Below are 17,937 nucleotides of genomic sequence, written 5' to 3'. Positions count from 1 at the left end.
ATTTCCTTCATGGAGTAAGAAACTAATAGGTTGAGAGCAGGGAAAAATTGTTTAATACCGGAGCATAACCTAAAATACACTAAAGCTTGCGCTGAACAAGATTCTTAAGTATTTAATCTCCAATATTAAATGCTTTATTGAGCAAGTTTTCCATAGTTTGATAACCATTAAGTTAATATAAAGTGTTAAAAGCAGTGACCAGTAAGATAAAGCCATATAAAATAATAATAAAAAAATTATTATAAATATTATAACCAGGGTCTCAAATACAAACTTTAAAAGTTTTGGGGGAAAACTGAAAAAATGACTTTAAAGATTGTGTAAATAAATAATGAATATACATTAGTATATTTTCAAATTTGAACATATCAATAAATTTAAGATCCTACTGATTAGATTAGATTAGATTCCAGGTCTTAGCTGGCTCTTAAGTGAAGAATGCTACCAACAGCTCAACTGTTGAAGAGAAATTCCTAGTGGCCCAACAGCTCCTGCATAGAGGTTAACACCCTAAAAAGACACAATGAAGGATGCAGCATTTTCTCAAAGCATATGAATGGCTTAATGATAATCATTAAACTTAAGAAAACATGACATAAATTTTAAAATGCTGACAAAATTAAGGTGGTATTATCTTCCTATGCTTCCTAAGGTACTTAACAATATCTTAAGGACAGGTAAAGGTTGTCCCTTGTTAGTTAAAGTCTCTACTTGCTATCATAATACACAAATAAATGAATTTAGGTAAAATGGTATCCCACACTCTCTGAGATTTCTGCATGAATCATCATTATCTCAACCTAGGAATCAAACAGATTTGGACAGTGAGGGATAGTTGTACCTCATATTTCTATATCATGTCGAAGCACATCTGATCATTTCAAATAGGATTATATCATATTGGTCACAATCTGTGATACTATGATGGAATGCATATTATTCCTTCAGAAATATGACAAATTACTGAAAAACAGTGGAAGAGTTAAGAGTCAAATAGATAATGTTAAGATTTATTATAGGAAAAGTGAGGTCCAAAGATTTAAAGCGAGGTCCAAAAGAAGTAAAACAAGAAATAAGCAATTACTTGGATAACTCAGGGGTTCCCTGGGGGCTCAGATGGTAAAGAATCCGCCTGCAGTGCAGGAGACTGGAGTTTGATTCCTGGGTTGAGAAGATTCCCTGGAGAAGGGAATGGCTATGCACTCCAGTATTCTTGCCTGAAGAATTCCATGGGCAGAGGAATCTGGTGGGCTACAGTCCACGGGGTCGCAAAGAGTCGGATATGACTGAGCAACTAATACACCATGGATAACTCAGTTGTAAAAGATAAGTAGTCGGGATGGTAAGTTTGAGGTTTAGGAGCCTACCCTATCCATTCTCAATTTTCCAAGTAAAACTGGCATTCTTACAGTATATACCATTTTATGCGATGCTTCCCGCATTGTTGGATATACTGCTTCATATCCCAGAGATTACAGGTGGCCCAGTTTACTTTATATGGAAACTGTAACACTAAAAACACTTGCGTTTATACTCCTGTTTATTAGAAGCCCAGAAGAGATATGAATAATTTCACAAATCTGAAAATCTCATACATACTAATAGCTTGTCTATAGCCATTTATCCTGGCGGTTGGGTGCTTTGGGGCTACCACGTGCCATGGATGAAAGGTCACTTACTGGTTAGCTGGACTCTGAGCTAAGAAAATAATGGCTTTTGCTATCAATTTCATTTATTCCTGAAAATAAATTATATTCTTTTTTCTGGGAAAAAAAAAAAAAACTGTGCTGCATATGCTTATATCCGTATCAAGGACACAGCAGGAAATAGCAATTACACTTTCTTTCCCCTACTGAAAATAACACAAAACAGCTGAGGAAGAAAAAAAATACAAAGAAAATGAAAACGAAAAGCTTCACAAACTGGCCCTGGTAACTATTAATTCAGCTCTGATAATAAAAGAAAACACTTCTGACTTACCACACTGAAAAAAAAAAAGGCCACAAAAAGGCTCTAGATTAAGAATGGAGAGGAAGAATAAATATTGTAAAATAACACCATGAGGCTTATCCATAAATGATGAAGCCAGGTAGCTCCCCTTAGGTATCATACAATCTCTGACCATGCAGTTCCACACATATAACACATTTTAGTAATTATGCTGTCATACAGTGACTTGTGGAGAAGGAAATGGCAACTCACTCCAGTAATCTTGCCCAGCAAGTCCCATGGACGGAAGAGCCTGGTGGGCTACAGTCCTCGGGGTTGCAAAGAGTTGGCCATGATTTAGCAACTAAAACAAAGTGACTTTTACAATTTTAATCAAAAACAATTCTGTCGGAAGCTAAGCTGTCAATGTTCTACATCTCCCTTCCATAATCTAAGTTCAATACCTTCTATCTGTGGCACGTCACCATGAAGCTTGGCTTTGCTGGAGAAGGGTGCGTTCTGTAGCACTAATGCAAAGAGATGGGATCAAGGACTGCAAGGCAGACAGATACATGTGGAGCTCATGTTCATCCAGCCCGTGCTTGCCTTCCTGAAACATTGGAAGCTAATTTAGTCTCCTGAGAGTATGCATTTATGATGCTCTTCCTTTCGGTGGCAAACAATAAAACATTGAAGGACATGTGTGTTAGCCTCACAGTAAACCTAATGGAGATGACCAAGAATATTTTCTGAATCGCTCTGAGTATGTGAAAATATGACGAGTTAAAGCACTGTGGCTTCCCTGGTGGCTGAGAAGGTAAAGAATCTGCCTGCAGTGAAGGAGATCCTGGGTCGATCCCTGGATCAGGAAGATGCCCTGGAGAAGGAAAAGGCAACCCACTCAGTATTCTTGCCTGGAGAATTCCATGGACAAAGCCGGTCCATGGACACTACCGGTCGGCTAACATTTTAACTTTCACAAGGCACTGTGGACGTAATAGAATCTTTTGTATGGAAAACTTCAGGGTGAACATCAGTCATTTCATTTGTATGGAACTTCTTTCACAGGTTTTTTCTTTTAAGAGGGTCTTAACTTTTGAAATTTTAGAAGTCAGGTTAAAGATATTAAAGTGATCAAAGGAATCATTTTAAATGCTCAACTGTTAAACCAGCAGTAGCACTTATTATTTTCCTACTTCCAAACTCCTTTCATAGATTTGATGACAACTATATTTGCCAGTATTTAATGAACTTTAAAATAATTCACTGTAAAACACAGAAGAAATTTCAACAGGAAACAAAAGAAAGAGTTAATAGAAACAACAACCAAAAAGAGTAAAACGATCACTATGGGTCACAGAAACCAAGTATTAAAGTGAAAACTAGAATCACTAGAGATAAAAGCATTTAATGCTGCTCAAATCCACTTGGGATCTCATTATATTATAAATAACAACTGTGTCAGAAATACCAGATATGTTAGGTTTTTTACTATCAAGTTCTAAATTAACTAATTTCTTTATGGACCATTACCTGCGCTGAATACTGCAGCTATGTTTAGCAGCAATGTGGAATCTGCTGTGTTATGGAATGGAACAAGGAAAACCCGGTATGGATAATTCTCAGATAGAAGGGATGCAAATATTTAAAAAAAGATACTTGAGAAAAATTCCCTAGGTTTCATAAAAAGAAGTACTCCAGTCTAGCTGTCTATTTATCGTCTTCAACATGCATTTTGAAATTTATAGGAAAAAAAGTCCAATTTTTAAATTAGATAAATGCACATACATACATGTAAGATGATATACAGAATAGTATATATATATATGTTAAAATACTTTATGTTAAGAGTCTGATAAAGACTCTTAAAATCTGGGGGTAGAAAGGGCAACAGTGTCGTTTCAGAGGCTGATACCTGATCCTGGTCCTGTCATTTGACAGCTGTGGTAAGTTAAACAGTTTCCACACCAAAAAACCAAAATATAATTCAAGGAGTTCTAAGAATGAAATAATAGATATTATTTATAAAATATGGTACATAATATGTACATAATACACATGAACGAAATGTTAGTTTTTCTCCTAGATGCTGAGACTTTTAGTACAAAAATTAGTTTCGTTGTATTGACTTTTCTTCTGTTCTTAGGAAGAACGGAAAACTCATTTTAAAGAAAAAATTTCATTTTAAAGAGTGAGGGCATGAACGAATGCAGTGAAATAAAGTTAAAACATTTTGACATTGTGTAAACAAGAAACCTTTGTAGGCTCATATTTTAAGTTATCTCTGCATTCTGGGGACTGAAGCTGATACTTTATCTAGAGTATTTAAGTATTCAGAAGAGGTTAGGAAGAGGCAGCGTTGGGAAGAGTGTCAGAGTAGGTGCCACAAAGGTGCTATTTTAGCTAACAAAGTCAGATCGTGCCCTTTCTCCTTAGCTTCAGTCAAGCAAAACTTCCTCAAATCTCTCTTGGCTCCAGACCAATAGAATCTTTAACGGGTAATTAATTAGCATGTTCAGCAAAGTGGTACTTTCTATCTTTGTTTCCCCAACATTCTTTCAAGATGTCTTAAAACACACCTTTAAAATTTCTATTAACTGTATAAATAAAGGAAGCATTTACCCTGAGAAGTTTTTCAATCTTGTTCAGCAATGTGGGTATTAGGTGAGACTGTAAATTTCCAAGTTCTGTAGTCCAGGTGGCATAGGCTGGTAAAAATACTTGATGTGTGGCACTCACTAATGACTCTTTCTGAGGGATCACCCAAGACTGACAGCAACAGTTCAAAACCCTGCCAAAAGGAAACAGGCACAATGCAGATTTAAAACAAAACAGAAGCCTCAAACACACAACAAAATGTAATAAACATTCATTCCAATACATTTAGAAGACATTTTAAGCAAGAAATAAGCCATTCATAAGCCTGCCTTCCTCAATTTCTTTAAAGAAAAATGTCATGTATCCATTGAGGGAAACCAGAGAGAAAATGGCAAGCTTGTTGCCAATTTCCTGCCACAAAGCTGTGGCAGATACTATAAATGAATCATGCACTTTCTCCTTGAAATTGCAGAATTGAAACCAGGCAGCCAACTTTAACTTGCTCAAGTTGACCCATTTGCTATCCCTACCATAGATTATGGGGTATCTGAATCAGAGGTTTGGGATATTACACCATTCGGAATTTTATAATGGAATAGATGGGATTTATTCTGAAAAGCATACCTGCTCATATTTGTCTGGGTCATCAATGTATCCCATAATGATACCAAGGCTTTTGATCACAGCTTCTCTTAGCAAATCTGCCTTATCTTCCATTAACATTTGTTGCAACATTGAAAGAACCAAGGAGCTACTGATCTCTTTCTGAAATAAACAAGAACATGTTTTACTATTTATTTATACTAGCAGCAGAAAAGAATAGAAAAAAATGACAGATAGCCATGTATTCACAATCCAGATTAAATATATATTAACACGTTGCTATGTTTGCTTCAAGTCCTCATTTCCGAAACACAGAAGATATTACAGACACAGCTGAAGTGCATGACTCTCTTCCACCCTCCCCCTTCCCCTAATTCTCCTCTCTAAAGATAACATTTACCCTGAACTTGGTATTAATCATCTCCCAGCATATTTTTGTATTTTTACTACGTATGTGCCAATCCCTGAAACCTTCACAGTGCGCTTTTGGCAAATCAACAGTCACCACTCTGCCATAAACAGACTCTTCTGTGTAAAATGACTATTCTTTCTATCACTACCAATGGAACTCAGAAAAGCACTGATAGACATAACGACAGGAGGGATTACAAAAATCACTCTGGTAATCAAAACATTTGCCTGGGGTAGGAGTATGGAAACTAAAATCCTGATGTTGCTATTTTTTTTTAAGAATTGAGGGGGGGAAAAAACAATGATAAAATATAAGAGTAAACTTTAAAAGTGCTTACAAAACTGCATGGCTATTTTCAGATGCTACTATTAAATATAATGTCAACTACTATTGTGTCTTAAGTTTCATACAACTTTTACCCCATGGATTCAGCCTAATTAATGTCTGAGGTTGGAAAAAAGTGTCATTGTTCTCATATTCTTGCCCTTCCTTCCCTTTTTTGTACCATTATTGTAACTTGATCAATTTATAAAATTCTTTAAAACTCAACTTGTTTAGGTCACCTTTATGTTTAACAGTTACAATAAAAGGAAATGATCATTTCTATAAATCTCTATAGTCAATGTGATTTGGTATGCAGAGCAAGGTCTGAAAGACATTTTTAAATATCTAGTTTTTGTTTTGATTTTTAAAAACAAAATATATGTAATTACAGAAAAGTTTGGTCACATTTAGGGTGGTGAATATACCTTTTGGTACAGCCTTGTTTATTTATCTTTTAGGTTAAATACTGCTTCCCAACATTTCTTTATTGTATTAAGTATTAAATATTTTTAAGTATTAAAATTTTTAAGTATTAAAAATTTTTAAGTATTAAAATTAAGTTTTAAGTATTAAAAGGGCTTTTGGGTTGATATCTACACAGGCAATAGGACAGAGGTAAGTAAACCTCAGCTGGGTATTTGCTTTGCAGCAATCAAGGCTGAGGTCAACTGTGACAGTTTCCATATGCTAAGGAAACCCAAGGGACAAGTTAGGAGGCTTCACGCCATCTGAGCTATGACTACACTGAGGTTTTATTGCTACCAGTTACAGTGGGGTAACGAGGCAAGTGGAGATTCACGCAGGAAACATTAAGTCCATTATTAATGCTGCTTAGCATTTTAGTACTAGAAGCAGCGTGGAACAGTTTCTTCCTTCTTTGAGAGCATGTGATGTTCAGCTCTCTCTTGGAACAATAAATAATAGGATGCTCAGACTCACTCATGGATATCTACCTATACAATTTATCACAATAAGATAATTTTCTCTGAAAAGATAGGAAAACACTAAAACAAAAAAAAGTTTATGCCCAGTTCCTGGTGGAAGTATGGGAAAATAAGAACTCTGATGCATGGCTAATAGGAGTTCAATCTATGATGTCTTGGTTGGGGGCGATTTAACACTGTCAAAATAAAAAAATGCACATGTCAAGAGAAGCAAGATACAGAGGTTTTAACAATATGTGAAAACTTAAAATGCATAGATTCCCACACAAGGGATAAATAGATCATTGTACAGTGTGATTAATTCTGAGTAAGAAAAATTTTAAAGATACAAAAATGTAAGCTTGCATATGCATGAATTTTTATTTTCTTAAGTATTCATTAAAAACCATTAACCACAGATGTCTGTCTTTGGAGAGAATGACTAGGGCCAGGGAAGTCTTTAATTTTCATCTGTCTGAAAATTTATTTTCAACAACAACAACAACATTTCTGGGAGTGGAGACTAGGAATTATTCTTGAATTATTCTTTGCATTTTTCTGTATAAAAAGAAAAGATGAATTTTATTTTTTAAAAAGACAGTTGTCTGACTCTTGGGTTTCTCAGTCTTCACTCACCCTCACACTAAAGAAGGTGAGGGAACGGTAAATGTAACATAAACAGCTCATGTACTGCTGCACAGTTCCAATTTTTGTACTCCTTTTAAAGGGCAGTCTTATAGAAACGACCCTTCAAGGCAGGGGTCAGCAAACTGGGCCAAAGAGTCTCTGCTGCAACTCCTCATACTGCTGTTGAAGTATGGCAGCAGACACAGACAAGTCACAAGAAATGGTGTGGCTGCGTGCCAATAAAACTTTATTTATAGAAACAGGCTGTGGACTCCATTTGGTCTCCAGACTGTGCTTTGCCAAGCTCTGCTTTAACTTACCGTTGGTCAAAGGAAAATGACTCTTGATGTCACCTCTGGCTTCCATCCCCTGTAAGCCCTGGACCCGTCAGGAGACACCTCAGGAGCACAGCGGGCCAGCGTGCTCAGTCTTCTTCCTGGCGGGAGGCCCGTGGTCATTTAGAAACTAACGGGCACCTCAAACAGCTTTTGTTTGGGCAGGGAATATCTCCTGACATTTATCACCTCAGAAATTAAACACGAGAAATTTCAAATTATTAACTCATGAAAAACAATCCACTTCTTAAAGGTTAACATGACTAATGAAATTACAACTTTAACGGAAATAACTATAGTCAAAAAAACTAATGAGAGGAACAGTGTTGCTTTATATTGTGTTGCAAATCTCAGTGACGTCTGACTTAAAAGGAGACAGGTAGGATCGTCTTATCTGCTCTGCCTTCAACTGTCTGTTGCTTGGGTGGGAGTGCATAAGAAAACCTGGCCTCACAGAAACACGTAACTGAGAAAGGGAGAAGTATCTTCAGAGCCTCTTCTGATAAGAAAAGACGCTGTCAAGCTCTGAATGCTGAATACAAGTTTTCCAAAATTCTTGTTCTCATTAGAAGTTCTAATTTTATCATTGGCAATGAAAACTGTCTACTTGTTTTCCCTGAAGCAAGGCTCCATGTCACTTATCTTCATGAAAATGTCTGCCACATACCAAGTTTGAATAATCACAGCTTCTTTTTCAGTGACCAGTCAAGCAAAACTGGTGTCCCACGAGAAAAGCAGCTGGTTCAGCTCACAACTCAGACTATCTGAGTGCTTCCTTTCTGCAACAGCCATCATAGTTCAGAATGCAGCAAAAGGGCTTAATATCAGTATCTTCCAGCTGATTATACAGAATATTAAAAAAGAGGCATACTTAGGGTCAAAATTTAGCAGAATTAATAATTTCTCTGATTCACCAAGTTTATTTTTCAGTGAAGCTGACCTTCTGTGAGTGCCCTGTAGTGAAGAATATGATCATTATCTGTCTATCTGGGGGTCACTGCTTTGATCAGCGCTAATGCACTGCCATTGTTGCCCATTACAAATTTTGCTTGTACCAACACTGTAACTGTCAACACAGAGAAAAAGACAAAAAATGTTTTAATATTATTATGAAAATAATTTTCATCTCATGGACCTCTTTGAAAGGATCAAGGAACTCCCCAGTGTTCTCTGACCAAACTTTGAGAATTCCTGATGAGGTTTAATATATTTATACTCATATAAAATCAGTGGCTAATGTTCCCCTGTCTGCAATGTCATATGGTATCAATGTGAGCTTTCTTTATTCAGCTCAACTTCTTCCTTTGTTACGGCAGAATGTGGATTAAAACGTATAATAAGACACCTGAAAAAAAGGTTTCTCTATTGCTAAAAAAAGAAGGAAAAGTTTTTTTTTTTTAAAGAAAAATTACTATTCTTACAGGAAGGTAAGGTGCCGGCGCTCCACAAGATTCTGCCACAAGCAGTCTTCTTTCTGGGTATTTGTGATTACTCTAGAGTAAAAAATAAATAAATCAAACATAAACAACATACCCTCCCTTCCTCCAAAACAGAATTAATTTTCACCACAAATCCTGTTAGGAATGCAATAAGGCTTCTTTCTTCCCACTTCTGAGGATGCCTATACCTGGATCAGGATTAAGGGACTCAGGGAGAGCCTAAAAAATGAGATCACAGGGGCTATCTGTTGAAGAGAAAGAGGATAAAGCAAAGATGAAAATATGGCAAGGTGTCTAGAGATTGTGGGCTTGCCCAAGACAGCTTTCCTTAGGATGTCAGGAGCAACCTTTTCCTTCCCTAGGAACATTATTGGATTTTCAGATTTGGAAAATCCAGCTTCTAGATATTTACTGATATGGCCTACAATATTTACCAGGAATGATCCTTCATTCCTCTTTTTTACCTCAAGGATTAAGTTGCAACTCATCAGCGATTTAACCAGAGCTCCTGACTGGTGTTATGACTTTGTTTCTAAAGTAAGCGATGTCAATTCATTCCTGCTTGCATATGTAAGATCATGGGGTTTTACTATTATGTAATGACTACACTGAATCATAACAAAAAAAGGACAAAAACAAAAACAATGGCACATACTGGGTTTTGTTCCCATATGTCTTCTTCATAGAATATAAATCTTTCTTTGACTGGAAAAGAAGTATATCTGTTCTCATGTTCCCTTTTGAAAAGGTGACATAATTCATTAAAGTACTGGATGCCTAAAATTAAGAAAAGAAATTATGCAGCAATCTACTGGGCAACAAACTGGAAGCAGGCGGTTGACAGATGGCTGATGTCCATGCTTATTCGGGTTACAGAAGAAACAGGTGGCAGGGGAGCTGTTGATAACTGAGATCTCCGAGTTAGACTCAGCCCAGAAACAGTAACCTCAAGACAAAATGGTTTGAATGTCATAATATGTTACACATAAACTCACACATTTCTTTAGTCTAGCAGGATGTCTCAAAATTAAAGGTACATACAACAATCAACTGTATTCCTACATACTTTCAATGAACAACCAGAAAAATACAGAAAATTCTATTTACACAACAGCATTAAAAAGAATAAAATACTCAGGAATAAACTTTACATGTATGTACATCATATTCTGAAGACTATAAAACATTACTGAAAGAAAATTTAAGAGACCTAAATAAACGGAGAAGTGAAGTGAAGTGAAAGTCGCTCAGTCGCGTCCAACTCTTTGCGACCCCATGGGCTATACAGTTCATGGAATTCTCCAGGCCAGAATACTGGAGTGGGTAGCCTTTCCTTTTTTCAGGGGGTCTTCCCAACCCAGGGATCACTCCCAGGTCTCCCACATTGCAGGGGGATTCTTTACCAGCGGAGTAAAAAGCTTGGATTTTACTCTTCACAGTGATTCCAGGTGAAGAAATTCATGCATCATTGCCAAAGTAAATGGAAAGACATCTTAAATTCATGGATTGAAAGGTTCACTATTGGAATGGCAACATTCTCCAGATTGATGTACAGATTCAAGGCAATCCTTACAATTTCAGCTGGCTTCTTTGCAGAAATTGACATGTTGATCTTAAAATTTACACAGAAATTAAAGGGACTCAGAATAGCCAAAACAACCTTAAAATACAAGAACCAATTTAAGAGGTTGGGGCTTCTTTTGTGGGTGATAAAACTGTTCTAAAATTGACGGTAGTGATGGCTGTGTATCTCTGTGACTACTAAAAACCACTGAATTGTAGACTTTAAGTAGGTGAGTTATATGCTATCTGAATCACTATCTCAATAAAGCTTAAAAGAAGATGGAAAAACAATTTTAAAAGACATGTACATATATAGAACTGTAGAGAACTGTAAATTCAAAGTTGTGTATATTGTTTCCAACTTAACTTGAGTTTCAGTGATTAGAGTCTCACCCTAAATTAGTGTGCATTACAATCTACAGGTAACATAGGGGCTGTCAGAGAAAATATGAATATATATAATGTTCCCTTTCAAATAATGTCTCTAGATTACTAAATTAGCAGATGACTCTACTAAATTTTAAAGAAAAAAGTGAATATCTGAAGAAAGTGGGAAGAGAATTCTCAAAGACCATATACTTTAGCTATATTCCAGAGAGTAATATTTTTTCTTAAGCAACAAGTGACAGAGCAGGTATAAATAAGGCCATGAAATCTGTCTTCATAAGTAAGAAATTCATCTTTTTAAGATGGAACAATGAGTTACTTAATGACCTAAATGTCAAGTGTACAAAGTCAAAGATCCTGAATTCTAAAGAAGACAGGAATATTCAATATAAAACCCAAAGTGTTGTTAGTAAATAGTGAGTTTAATTATAAATATACCGACTGCTTACATCAAAGGTTTACACTTTATATTCTGTATATATTTGTAATATATACAAGTATACAGTATATACAGATACTATGTCTATTATTTACCCCCTTACTTATACATACACAAAACCTCTTGCTTTCCCTGAACTCATTAGGTTTTTTTTTATATATATTTTTTTTTTTTTGTATTTTGTATCTCACTTGATTCAGAATAAACCAAAACATCCCAGACGTTTCTTAAGCACTGTTAAACCACCGGGCTGGGCAACAGAAATAGTAGCATAATTTATATCTCACACATTTCCTAATAGCATTTTTAAAAGATAACATGAGCATTTACAATAACCTAGAATACAACAGCTAGAGAAAACCCAATACAGCTATTGACCTGTTCCCAACATTGTGGTAAAAGTTCAGCTTCAACACGTGTGGGCCCAACGTGACGTGCAAATGCCACACAGCCCGTCAGTACCGTTTGCCTGAAAGACAGAATTAATGCATGTAGACTAGCATTTGCATTAGGAAGCACAACTGGGACTAAGGGTTAAAAAGAGTCAGCTCGAATTATCATGGAGTACAACTATTTTTGTACAATCAAATTTGACTTTTGACTTTTCCCAGTGGATAGGCTGCCCCAAGGGAGTGAGTTTCTTAAGACTAGTCCTTCCAGCAATGGCAACACCATTTGAGAGATGTTGTGAAGAGATCCTCTACTGCTGTAAAGCTAATCTCCTAAATTAACTTCCCATATATATAACACATTCTGAGATTATGTTTAATGCTTCCATTTCTAACGAATTTCAGTTTCTAGTCACTAAATCAATCTATGATTACTTTCCCAGCATTCCTATAATTCAGTTTCCCAGGTGGCACAGTGGTAAAGAACCCACCTGCCAATGCAGCAGACCCACATGACACGGGTTCCATCCCTGGGCTGGGAACGTCCCCTGGAGGAGGAAATGGCAACCCAGTCCAATATTCTTGCCTGGAAAATTCTATGGACAGAGGAGCCTGGCACGCTACAGTCCATGGGGTTGCAAAGAGTCAGACATGACTGAGCAGACAGATTTCTGTAATTAAAAACTATGACACCGTATTAGAAAAATACTTAAGTGAGAATTTTTGGTACGGAACCCAAGATAACTGTGGTAGGCAGCTTCTGACGTGACTCCTAATGAGGTCTGTCTCCCGATAGTCATGCCTGTGTGTAATCCCATCTTGGTGAGTGTAGACTGGACCCAATGATTTGCTTCTAATGAACAGAATAATGGCCAAAGTGATGGGATGTCACTTATGAGATCAGGCTACAAAGGCCTGTGACATCCATCTCGTGAGACAGTCTTTTCTGCCTTCTCGGCTGGCATGCTCTGAAGACACCACCACGTTGAATGGTTTCATGTGGAGAGAAACTGAAGGCAACTTCTGGCTCTAAGTCAGTGAAGGAGGAACCAAGGCCTGCAGTCCAAAGATCCATGAGAAACTGAATCCCACCAATGACCAACCACGTGAATGAGCTCAGACGCAAATCCTTTCCCCATGGACCTTCAGGTGACCACAGCCACAGACAACACCTTGACCACAGCTTTATAAGAGATCCAGATGAACTGACTCACATAAATCGTAATGCAAGTGTTACTTTAAACCACTTTCTTTTGGGGTAATTTGTTATAAAACAATATATAAATAATTAATATGATAGTTTCCTTTGATGATAGATTTATAATTCAAAATTTTGAAAAAGATTTTTCACTTTTCAGAATGAAGGTACATTTAAAATGACTCTGAAAGTCAGAAAAAAAAGTTTCTTTTTTTTACTTCTGATTATCTATGACTTCAAAACCAGTAAAACTTGATGGAAAAAAAGAGCAGGTTTTCCATAGATGTTTCAAAGCAGCCAACTTTAAGGAAAACCAAAACAGAATGTTTAATTCATATCAACTATAAAAGCAATTACTCATTGCTGTTTCTTAAAATATGTCGATTTAACTGCAAACTGAAGAGTGACTTTATGTTTCTATTTAGTCTATCCAAGTCAGCTACAACTGTTCTCTCAGGCTGAGGAGAACAATGACAGACAATAAGTATATGGGCGGTAGGAAAATGTTGAGCCAATATGTCTTCATTGTATATGGCAGTTTCCTTTCACCATAACCTTGTAACTTTTATCTATATGATTTCCTTTTATACTTATGTCATTGTCCTCTCTGATGGCTTCTCAACTTTTCTTTTTCTATTTTCTCCTACTTTAGGAAGGCAAATAAAGTGAATAAAAGAAAAATGGAAAAAGAAATTCCCAGGCTTTAAGATAAGACATTTAGCTTCCCACTACAAATTTCTTCATTTCTGATCATTTCTACCCCTACTAGTCTGTTAAAATAATAAGAAGTCATATACATAGGTTTCAGAAATACTTGAAAATTATAATAAATGACCTGTTGAAATTTAAGCATTTTGAACAAATGTAAGAAGTATACACTTGTATAAGACCTTCATGCGAAATAACTTTAAATCGTGGGTCACCATCACTATATGAAACATGTACAAATTTGTTCAAAAAATGTTAAGCCCCTCAAAATAAACTTCTTAGTCAACAAAATGAAGAGTCACAATTGTAAAAAGTAGGTCAGTTTTGAAATATACTTGAAAAACAGAAAAGATCAGATGGCTACAGATTATTAATAGCATTGGAAACAGACTCCTGTGATAGTAAAAATACTACTTCTACTTGTGGGAAATCATAAATACTGTTCCTACTTGTGAACTTACTTGACTGGCATTTGACACAATGGGCTTCCCTTGTGGCTCAGCTGGTGAAGAATCCTCCTGCAATGCAGGAGACCTGGGTTTGATCCTTGGGTTGGGAAGATCCCCTGGAGAAGGGAAAGGCTACCTATTCCAGTATTCTGGCCTGGAGAAATTCCATGGGCTATAGTTCCAATACTTTGGCCACCTGATGGAAAGAACTGACTCACTGGCAAAGACCCTGATGCTGGGAAAGATTGAAGGCGGGAGGAGAAGGGGACGACAGAGGATGAGATGGTTGGATGGCATCACCAACTCGACAGACATGAGTTTGGGTAAACCCTGGGAGTTGGTGCAGTCCATGGGGTCACAAACAGCAGGACACGACTGAGCAACTGAACTGACACAATAGGTGAAAATATGGTGTTAGTTATGGCTGCTAGCAAAGAATTACCAAAAACACAATATAGCTGACCATAAACTTGGACAGTCCTTGTGTCCTCCTGGACACAAGGAAGCTTGTGATTCAGTAAGTAAAGAAAAGTAATAACTGATTATATGTCAAACTTATGCTAATTTAAAAATTTTGCTTTCTTTTTTAGTCATATCAAATATAGTTAACAGTTTAGCTTATTCAAATAAATAACTTTATTTCTGAAAACTGGAAGATCAACTGAGAACATGCGTGTTTAAATCCTGATGTATCTTGACCTGAAGTCACGCTGATAGGTACTTTTAGCCAGCAGGTGGCAGCTGTTAGCTTTACATGCGGAGTCTGTAAAAAATAGGCTATGTAAATTGAGCGATTTTTGCCTTGCATTCTAAAAATGACAATGTAATAAGTAGTATGTAATTATTAATTAAGTTTCCAAGATAGCAAATAGCATTTTCAAGGAGAAGATAAAATATTAATTTTCCTATATAGCACCATCAAATTGTCCTCAGAAAATTTTCAGTTTGCAAAGAATGGAACCTGATTGAATTTCCCTTACTTCTATTCAGCTAGCATGTAGATTAATCTTGACTGGATCCTGAAAAAAACATGTCTCTCTGCTTGCTCAGGTATATTTTCATAAGGGTAGGAAAGAGATAGGTGTTCACAGAATTTAAAAGTCTACAAGACTTTTTATTCTCATGGTGGAGAGAGATTCCTTGTGTTTTAAATTTGGGGCTTGATTTGTCTTATGGTTCACTTTATGATTTTCCAACATTCTCAGAAGAGACAAAAACTTTAACAGTCAGTAAAACAAGAACTAAAATGATATCAAGTTACCTAATCTTAATGTACAATTCTATTGTTTTGTGAACATATAAGCAAAAATTATCTGCTTATTAAGATAGAAAATTACAATGTGGAAACATTTCAACAGCTTAGTCTTGTCCAGCTGGTGCTTAGTCTGCTTACCCTCCACTAGGATATTCTGTTCACATTCACACTTGCACAGCTTCTCCTGGTATTTAAAAGTCTACTTTCTGGGGAGAAATCTATCATGATTGCCTGAGCGAAAATCCCATTCCCCTTCCTTGCAGAAGTCTCTTGGCTATGTGTCTTGTCCCCCTGTCCCCACCACTCTCAAGCCCCTCACCACCCCCAAGTACAACTCATTTCTCCACTCAGGCATCCTTGATTGTGGGCGTTTTGAATCAGGACTAAGCAAAACACTGTATCCCTCTAGCCATACCGAAACTGCTTTACAGACAGCTTGGTGATGCAGATATTCCTATGTTAAATATTTTATTTCTGGTAAAGCATAACTATTAAGAGGCCATGCTGTATCTAGTTCATCTGTGGGGGGGGAAGGGAAATATTTAGGAGTTCTTGGAAATCAAATGTGAAAGAGAAAAGCAAAGACTTAATGGAATAACTAGCAGCCCAAAGATAACTAACACAAAAGTGCAGAAGTTCAACGTAAGCAGTTGGAATGACAAGAAGGCAAACACTGTAGGGCACTGTGAACAAGGTCAGTGTTTCCTTTATTAAAAGAGACCTCAGACAGAAAAGACGGCACTGAGATTAAAAAGGGGATCATGATGCCACAGTAAAACAATGAGCAAGTCAACATTATACTTATTTCCCAAAGAAGTAGTCAGATTCCACAACTGCTCATCATCTGGCCTCTTGATCAAATTGAAAAGTATGTGGAGAAGCTGGTCTCCCTTCTTAGGCTCAGAATGCAGGCAGGCTGCACACAATATGAGGGGGATCAACTCCTAAAGAAACACGCAGGTGGAAAAAGTCAAAGTAAAAATGCATTGCAGAATATTCTTTTCCCCCCAAAGTATTCATAAATGGAAGTTTTAAATGAAATAAACCTCAACACAGAGAGGAGCATATTTTTATTTTGTAAGGCTGATAATTCAAGAGAAAAACATAAACATAGTTATGGAGTGATTGTGCAGAAGGTGCACATCACAATGCAATAAAGTAACTTATGATTGAACTCACCTTGTTTTCTCATCCAATACTTCCCAAGGGTCTATTACCTTTTAGACTAAGTAACATTTTATCTTACTATAAGCTGATATAGTAGTTTAAATTTTGAAAGTGCTTTTACATAAAAACTTGCAGAAGTTAACTATATTTTAAAACCTAAAATGAAAAACAGAAAATAAAGATAACCCTTCATACTTCCATAAGCACAGTAGGATCAGAAATAATTAATAATTTTATACCCTTAGCATCTAACCTAGTGGCTAATTAAAAAGACCATCTTCACAGGTGTTGAAAGCTCTCCATAAAAGCGTCTGCAGAAATGTTCTATTTTAAAGTGAAAATTTTAAATATTTTGTTCCACTTTCAACATACAGAGGTAAATTTAGTATTTTCAAGGAAACAGACAAGAGTTTATTTCTCTTTTACAAAGTATTTGAAAATTAAAGTTTTTTCACATTTTAATTAAACCGAGGCAAAATCCTAAAATACATTTAAAAGATATTAATGTTTTTCACTTACGAAGTAGATTTGCAAATCTAATGAAATAAAAGCTCAAAAGTGATAAAGTATTTTTTGGAGAGAAATCCTCTAGGTGATTTTGCAGATATTTTAAAGAAATCACTGTGCTATAATAAAAAAGGTAGAATGATTATTTTCATTTATTTTTCCCATCTACCTCCTTACCCACCAAAAAGTACTAGCAGATTCAAAATAGGAATCAATCACTATGTACGAATGCATGACACTTTAACGAAAAGTCTACATTATTCTGAAGATGCTCCCTTAGAAACAGTTGATATGCTTTTAGAGAAGTTGAGACTGAAACTAAGGCATGACTAGAAGTCCTTTCCAGTATTTCTAATGTCTTACATATATGATGTTAAATTAGAATTACTCAATATAAACCTAAATTCAAAGCACAAAGATGTAGCTAAGAAGAGGAAAAACAAATCTAAGAAGCAAAAACAAATTTAAAACACTTATTCTGCCATCTTTCAATGGCAACCCACTCCAGTGTTCTTGCCTGGAGAATCCCAGGGACGGGGGAGCCTGGTGGGCTGACGTCTATGGGGTCGCACAGTCGGACACGACTGAAATGACTTCACAGCAGTAGTAGTAGGTTTTAGATTAGTGAATAACTGAAAAGTGGGGAAAATAATTTTGCACTGGGAATGGAACAGTATATGTATGG

The 17,937-nt window shown here is 36.3% G+C and overlaps 1 non-coding gene and 1 pseudogene across 1 annotated transcript; both read right to left on the bottom strand.

The window, feature by feature from the left end:
• LOC133041382 (RAB11-binding protein RELCH-like) overlaps positions 1-17,937 on the bottom strand; it is an 86,607-nt pseudogene that overhangs the window by 11,752 nt on the left and 56,918 nt on the right.
• On the bottom strand, positions 10,593-10,664 carry LOC133041817 (small nucleolar RNA SNORD36). Its single transcript, XR_009689381.1, has one exon. It is a non-coding gene; the product is annotated as a small nucleolar RNA SNORD36 (small nucleolar RNA).

This window comes from Dama dama, chromosome 20, assembly GCF_033118175.1.
Source record: "Dama dama isolate Ldn47 chromosome 20, ASM3311817v1, whole genome shotgun sequence".
Lineage (NCBI taxonomy): Eukaryota > Metazoa > Chordata > Mammalia > Artiodactyla > Cervidae > Dama > Dama dama.
Note: the sequence above shows the minus strand (reverse complement) of the source record. Positions and strands in the feature narration are given on the sequence as shown.